We start from the raw sequence: 8,815 nt of genomic DNA on the forward strand, positions 1-8,815 counted from the left end.
ATATGAACTCATCCTTTTTTTTATGGCTGCATAGTATTGCATCTTGTGTATGTGCCACATTTTCTTTATCCAGTCTAACACTGATAGGCATTTGGGTTGGTTCCAAGTCTTTGCTATTGTAAACAGTGCTGCAATAAACATACATGTGCATGTGTCTTTATAGTAAAATGATTTATAATCCTTTGGTAGATACCCAGTAATGGGATTGATGGCTCAAATGGTATTTCTGGTTCTATATCCTTGAGGAATTGTCACACTGTCTTCCACAATGGTTGAACTAATTTACACTCCCATTAACAGTGTAAAAGTGTTCCTATTTCTCTACATCCTTTCCAGCGTCAGTTGTTTCCTGACTTTTTAATGATTACCACTCTAACCGGCGTGAGATGGTATCTCATTGTGGTTTTGATTTGCATTTCTCTAATGACCAGAGATGATGAGCTTTTTTTTTCATATGTTTGCTGGCTGCATGAATGTCTTATTTTGAGAAGTGTCTGTTCATATCCTTCACCCACTTTTTGATGGAGTTTTTTATTTTTCTCCTGTGAATTTGTTTAAGTTTCTTATAGATTCTGGATTTTAGCCCTTTGTCAGATGGATAGATTGCAACAATTTTCTCCCATTCTGTAGGTTTCCTGTTCACTCTGATGATAGTTTCTTTTGCTGTGCAGAAGCTCTTTAGTTTAATTAGATCCCATTAGTCCGTTTTGGCTTTTGTTGCCATTGCTTTTTGTGTTTTAGTCACGAAGTCTTCGCCCATGCCTATGTCCTGAATGGTATTGCCTAGGTTTTCTTCTGGGGTTTTTATGGTTTTAGGTCTTACATTTAAGTATTTAATTCATCTTGAGTTAATCTTTATATAAGGTGTAAGGAAGGGGTCCAGTTTCAGTTTTCTGCATATGGCTAGCCAGTTTTTTCAACAGCATTTATTAAATAGGGAATCCTTTCCCATTTCTTGTTTTTGTCAGGTTTGTCAAAGATCAGATGGTTGTAGATGTGTGGCATTATTTCTGAGGCCTCTGTTCTGTTCCATTGGTCTATATATCTGTAGCCTTGTAGTATAGTTTGAAGTCAGGTTGCGTGATGCCTCCAGTTTTGTTCTTTTTGCTTAGGATTTTCTTGGCTATATGGGATGTTTTCTGGTTCCATATAAAATGTAAAGTAGTTTTTTCTAATTCTGTGAAGAAAGCCAATTGTAGATTGATGGTGATAGCATTGAATCTATGTTACTTTGGGGACTATGGTCGTTTTCATTATATTGATTCTTCCTATCCATGAGCATGGAATGTTATTCCATTTGTTTGTGTTCCCTCTTATTTCCTTGAGCAGTGGTTTGTAGTTCTCTTTGAAGAGGTCCTTCACATCCCTTGTAAGTTGTATTCCTCTGTATTTTATTCTCTTTGTAGCAATTGTGAATGGGAGTTCACTTATTATTTGGCTCTCTGTTTGTTTGTTATTGGTGTATAGGAATGCTTGTGACTTTTGCACATTGATTTTGTTTGCTGAGACTTTGTTGAAGTTGCTTATCAGCTTAAGGAGATTTTGGGCTGCGATGATGGGGTTTTCTAAATATACAATCATGGCATCTGCAAGCAGGAAGAATTTGACTTCCTGTTTTCCTAACCGAGTTCCCTTTATTTCTTTCTCTTGCCTGATCGCCCTGGCCAGAACTTCCAACACTATGTTGAATAGGAATGGTGAGAGAGGGCATTCTTGTCTTGTGCTGGTTTTTAAGGGGAATGCTTCCAGCTTTTGCCCATTCAGTATGATATTGGCTGTGGGTTTGTCTTTCTTTAGTACCATCTGGCAACTACTCTGTGCTTACTCTTTGCCCCACCTTTTAAACATATAGATGAGCAAGTGGGAAGAGTAGGGGACATATGATTGAATGTCAGTGTTCTAGTATCAGAGCACTATGGCAAGCCTGAAGCAACATCTGGAATATCCAAAGGTAACCCTATCAATCTCTAGGGGTCACATGGCATCACTTTCCTCTGCTTCTCTCTGTGTATATGTCTTTGCAAGCCAGCCCAATTCTGTATTCCATTTCCACCAAGTACCGTATTCTAAATTCAGCTTATCCAGAGAGATTATATATTTGGTTCCGTTTGGGTCAGTGATCTCCTGTGTTGTAGGTAGAATAATGACCCCCAAAGATGCCTACTCCTAACCCCTGGAATCTAGGATTATGTTGCTTTTCATGGCAAACAACAGATTTTGTTGATGTGATTCAGTTAAAGGTCTTGAGTTTCGAAGATTAGCTTGAGTTATCCAGGTGGACCTAATGTAATCTTATGGCTTCTTAAAATTGGAGAGCTTTTCCAGGTTGTGGTCAAAGAGGGAGATGTGTCTACCCACAAACCTTAGATGGCCATGTCTGCAACAGGGGTGTGTTAATTTTCTATTGCTTATTTAACAAATTACCACAAGTGCTCTTGGAAGGTTAGTGGAAGGCAAGGACTGGCATCTCTAATGTAATTATACGGGTAATGATGAGTAGTGCAGGGATGTGAATCCAAAGCCTGGAGAAGGACAGACCAGCATCTCTGCAAGAGATCCAACGGTCTCCTTTACCCCAAGAGGTCCATAATTCACATGGACCCAAGAAAGAATATTGTAACTGGCAGAAAGTATCTTCAGTTCAAATCCTTCATTTTTGGGGTTAAATAACTTGGCAAAATGGTGAGATTAATATTATTTTAAAGATTGCTAGAAAAAATGTAACATTTCATGTATGTGCATAAATAGTAAACTTTAAAGCATGTTTGGATATGAGGTGCCAAATGAAGAGTGGTAGAGGGACTTTAGTAGCAATAAATAGAACTTGAGAATGGAATAAATACTCTATAGAATATTCCATTAAATTGAGTAAATTTTAAGTTCCTAGAGCAATTTTTGAAAATCTCACATTCAAAGCCATCAATTTCTACTCAATTAGCGTTTCATTTTGATTTTGGAACTGAAGCCCAAGATGTCGAGGGAGCTGAAATGATTGCTGGTCTTCCAGTAGCTGTGGAGCCTGGAATACTGCCAAGAAGAGTATGTGTGAGAGAGCAAAATGTTTGTTTACATTCCTCCTGTGAAGGGAGTTGGGAAATAATCTAAGAAGCCCAATCCAAAAGCAAAGATGTTCCATCCAGACTTTTCTGTTAAAGCCAAACTACAAACCATCTGAATGTTCCAAAACTGTTTTGATGATGTATTGATGTATTTTAAATTATGTGATAATATGCTTGGCAGATGCTTAAAAGTCTATTTACTGAGATGATGTAGAAATACCAAGTGTTTATTAAAACAATACAGAATAATACAAATGCTATGGTTGTCACAATATAAAACTTCCTGAAAACTCTTCCTAAAGAGCTCTTTAATGGTGAAGACTTTTTTCATTTTTGAAATTAAAAGTATAAATTTTTGTAAAATATAAATGATTACTATCTATATCTAATATTCATAAAGTGCTGATTTTGCTCACTTTTGCACATATATTGCCTCATTTTGTGCAATGTTTAGCATTAACTTATGAGGTAGATACCATGCCATGAGCATTGTACACATGAAGACATTGAGGTTTAGAGAGATTGCATAAATTTCCCAATGTAACACAGCTAGTGGTAGGGCCAGGATTCCAGCAAGCCTAACTCTAGAGTTTAATAACCTGAGGAATAATAATAGGTAATATCCTTGTCACTCTGAGCATGTGCCAATTGCTGTTCTATATGCTTCACATTTGCCCACTCACATAAACCTCAGAATAACTCTATGAGGCAGATTCTATTATTATTACCGTTTTATAGACACATATTTTGTATGTCTATGTCAGCCTTAAAGCCACTTCTGAGTTTTTTAGCATACTTTTCGGAAACATGCCAACTTTATTTCCATTTAAATTGCTTGAGACGACATAGCATGATTGTTGATACAGTCTCTGGAAATTTTATTCCCAGTTATGTATCTCTCTGGAGTCTTTGACTTACTCCCATGTGGGCAGGAGGTGCTTCGCATCTGGCCCCACCTGCCATCCTGGAGCCTCCTCACCCTCGTCCTGGGGAATCCCTTCCCTCTCCTCGGGGTGAGAGCATCAGCTTGTCAGACACCACATCTTTCTGAATTAATTATCTGTTTGGGGACATTTCATTAGTAATCTTCTGGAGAAAAGGCACACAGAGGGATAAATTTATTGAGAACTTTTATGCTTCTATTGGATTTCTACTCTGCTGTGAAAATTTTTAATTCTCAAGAGATTTTTTATGGTATCATATTCTTCCTCCATGCATATTATATCTTTTCTCTTTGCAAGTAATAACCGCTGACAGACTGGATTAAGAAAATGTGGCACATATACACCATGGAATACTATGCAACCATAAAAAAGGATGAGTCCGTGTCCTTTGTAGGGACATGGATACAGCTGGAGACCATCATTCTCAGCAAACTATCACAAGAACAGAAAACCAAACACCTCATGTTCTCACTCATAGGTGGGAATTGAACAATGAGAACACTTGGACACAGGGTGGGGAACATCACACACTGGGGCCTATTGTGGGGTGGGGGGATGGGGGAGGGATAGCATTAGGAGATATACCAATTGTAAATGACGAGTTGATGGGTGCAGCACACCAACATGGCACATGTATACATATGTAACAAACCTGCACATTGTGCACTTGTACCCTAGAACATAAAGTATAATTAAAAAAAAAAAAGATTTTGTATTTTTTCACTTCATGGATTACTTCTTCTGACTTCTTTTTTCTTTGCTTTGTTTCTTTCTTTCCAATTGCAAAGCTAGAATCACTCCACATTTCTGATGATCTTGGTTGTCTTCTGTTGTAGGACGGACGGGGCACTAACGAGCTATTGGGAAGCTCTGAATACATGGGTGGCATCTGTGTCATGTGAGATTCACTGTAGAACTATCTGGTGGGATTAATTGCTGGGGAATATAATGTCAGTAAGGGTAGATATTTTCTCTTGGGCTGGTCAGATTTTTCAAAGGATGATTTTGGAAGTTTCTGTGTAGAAGACACATGCCCAGCTGCCAACACTCTGGGGCCCAAGAGGGCAATTGAGAATCCAATTATAAGTCATTTGGGAGAAAAAGGCAAAACCCAGGATTACCTAGGTAATTCAAAAGCTTGTTTGCATTAATCTTGCAAGACAGTAGCCAAAAATCTATTGGACTATATAATAATTTCATGTTTAATAACTCTAAAATTTTATATTTAGGCCTATGAGAATTTTCTTACATCTAGCCTTATATGTCTGCCATTGATAATCTTAGCTTCCTAAAAGATCCAGTAAGAAAAACATTTCTATGACTCTATGAGTAATTTCTTCCCAAGGCTTTTGACATGAGATAGTTTATATTATTTTGAACTTTATTGGTCTGAAGTTTTCTTTTTTTTACTTTTACTTTTATTTTATTTTATTTATTTATTTTTTATTATACTTTAAGTTCTAGGGTACATGTGCACAACATGCAGGTTTGTTACATATGTATACATGTGCCATGTTGGTGTACTGCACCCATTAACTCGTCATTTACATTAGGTTTATCTCCTAATTCTATCCGTCTCCCCTCCTCACACCCCACGACAGGCCCCGGTGTGTGATATTTCCCGCCCTGTGTTCAAGTGTTCTCACTGTTCAATTCCCACCTATAAGTGAGAATGTGCGGTGTTTGGTTTTCTCTTATTGTGATAGTTTGCTCAGAATGATGGTTTCCAGCTTCATCCATGTCCCTACAAAGGACATGAGCTCATCCTTTTTTATGACTACGTAGTGTTCCATGGTGTATATGTGCCACATTTTCTTAATCCAGTCTATCATTGATGGACATTTGGGTTGGTTCCAAATCTTTGTTATTGTGAGTAGTGCTGCAATAAACATGTGTGCATGTGTCTTTATAGCAGTATGATTTATAATCCTTGGGGTATATACCCAGTTATGGGATGGCTGGGTCAAATGGTATTTCTAGTTCTAGATCCTTGAGGAATCGCCAGACTGTCTTCCACAATGGTTGAACTAGTTTACAGTCCCATGAACAGTGTAAAAACATTCCTATTTCTCCACATTCTCTCCAGCACGTGTTGTTTCCTGACTTTTTAATGATTGCCATTCTAACTGGTGTGAGATGGTAGCTCATTGTGGTTTTGATTTGCATTTCTCTGATGGCCAGTGATGATGAACATTTTTTCATGTGTCTGTTGGCTGCATAAATGTCTTGTTTTGAGAAGTGTCTGTTCATATCCTTCACCCACTTTTTGATGGGGTTGTTTGACTTTTTTCCTGTAAATTTGTTTAAGTTCCTTGTAGATTCTGAATTTTAGCCCTTTGTCAGATGGATAGATTGCAATAATTTTCTTCCATTCTGTAGGTTGCCTGTTCACTCTGATGGTAGTTTCTTTTGCTGTGCAGAAGCTCTTTAGTTTAATGAGATCCCATTTGTCAATTTTGACTTTTGTTGCCATTGCTTTGGTGTTTTAGTCATGAAGTCTTTGCCCATGCCTATGTCCTGAATGGTATTGCCTAGGTTTTCTTCTAAGGTTTTGATGGTTTTAGGTTTTATGTTTAAGTCATTAATCCATCTTGAGTTAATTTTTGTATAGGTGTAACGAAGGGGTCCAGTTTCAGTTTTCTGCATATGGCTAGCCAGTTTTTTCAGCAGCGTTTATTAAATAGGGAATCCCTTCCCACTGCTTGTTTTTGTCAGGTTTGTCAAAGATCAGATGGTTGTAGATGTGTGACATTATTTCTGAGGCCTCTGTTCTGTTCTGTTGGTCTATATATCTGTTTTGGTACCAGTACCATGCTATTTTGGTTACTGTAGCCTTGTAGTATAGTTCGAAGTCAGGCAGCGTGATGCCTCCAGTTTTGTTCTTTTTGCTTAGGTTTGTCTTGGCAATGTGGGCTATTTTTTGGTTCCATATGAACTTTAAGATAGTTTTTTCCAATTCTGTGAAGAAAGTCATTGGTAGCTTGATGGGGATGGCATTGAATCTATCAATTACCTTGGGCAGTATGACCATTTTCACAATATTGATTCTTCTTATCCATGAGCATGGAATGTTCTTCCATTTCTTTGTATCCTCTGCTATTTTGATGAGCAGTGACTTGTAGTTCTCCTTGAAGAGGTCCTTCACATCCCTTGTAAGTTGAATTCCTAGGTATTTTATTCTCTTTGAAGCAATTGTGAAGAGGAGTTCATTTATGATTTGGCTCTCTGTTTGTCTGTTTTTGGTGTATAGGAATGCTTGTGATTTTTGCACATTGATTTTGTATCCTGAGACTTTGCTGAAGTTGCTTATCAGCTTAAGGAGATTTTGGGCTGAGACAATGGGGTTTTCTAAATATACAATCATGCCATCTGCAAACAGGGACAATTTGACTTCCTCTTTTCCTAATCGAGTACACTTTATTTCTTTCTCCAGCCTGATTGCCCTGGCTAGAACTTCCAACACTATGTTAAATGGGAGTGGTGAGAGAGGGCATCCCTGCCTTGTGCCAGTTTTCAAAGGGAATGCTTCCAGTTTTTGTCCATTCAGTATGATATTGGCTGTGGGTTTTTCATAAAAAGCTCTTATTATTTTGAGATACATTCATTCGATACCTAGTTTATTGAGAGTTTTTAGCATGAAGGGCTGTTGAATTTTGTCAAAAGCCTTTTCTGCGTCTATTAAGATAATCATTTGGTTTTTGTCTTCGATTCTGTTTATATGATGGATTACGTTTGTTGATTTGCCTATGTTGAACCAGCCTCACATCCCAGGGATGAAGCCAACTTGATCGTTGTGGATAAGCTTTTTGATGTGCTGCTGGATTCGGTTTGCCAGTATTTTATTGAGGATTTTTGCATCGATGTTCATCAGGGATATTGGTTTAAAATTCTCTTTTTTTGTTGTGTCTCTGCCAGGCTTTGGTATCAGGATGATGCTGGCCTCATAAAATGAGTTAGGGAGGATTCCCTCTTTTTCTATTGATTGGAATAGTTTCAGAAGCAATGGTACCAGCTCCTCTTTGGACCTCTGGTAGAATTTGGCTGTGAATCCGTCTGGCCCTGGATTTTTTTGTTGTTGTTGTTGGTAGGCTATTAATTATTGCCTCAATTTCAGAGCCTGTTACTGGTCTTTTCAAGGTTTCAACTTCTTCCCGGTTTAGTCTAGGGAGGGTGTATGTGTCCAGGAACTTATCCATTTCTTCTAGTTTTTCTAGTTTATTTGTGTAGAGGTGTTTATAGTATTCTCTGATGGTAGTGTGTATTTCTGTGGGATTGGTGGTTATATCCCCTTTATCATTCTTTGTTGTGTCTATTTGATTCTTCTCTCTTTTCTTCTTTATTAGTCTTGCTAGCAGTCTACCAATTTTGTTGACGTTTTCCAAAAACCAGTTCCTGGGTTCATTGATTTTTTGAAGGGTTTTTTGTGTCTCTATCTCCTTCAGTTCTGCTCTGATCTTAGTCATTTCTTGCCTTCTGCTAGGTTTTGGATGTGTTTGCTCTTGCTTCTCTTGTTCTTTTAATTGTGATGCTAGGGTGTCGATTGTAGATCTTTCCTGCTTTCTCGTGTGGGCATTTAGTGGTATAAATTTCCCTCTACACACTGCTTTAAATGTGTCCCAGAGATTCTGGTATGTTGTATCTTTGTTCTCATTGGTTTCAAATAATATCTTTATTTCTGCCTTCATTTTGTTATGTACCCAGTAGTCATTCAGGAGCAGGTTGTTCAGTTTCCATGTAGTTGAACGGTTTTGAGTGAGTTTCTTAATCCTGAGTTCTAGTTTGATTGCACTGTGATCTGAGACACAGTTTGTT

Source organism: Theropithecus gelada, chromosome 5 (genome assembly GCF_003255815.1).
Source record: "Theropithecus gelada isolate Dixy chromosome 5, Tgel_1.0, whole genome shotgun sequence".
NCBI classification, from domain to species: Eukaryota; Metazoa; Chordata; class Mammalia; order Primates; family Cercopithecidae; genus Theropithecus; species Theropithecus gelada.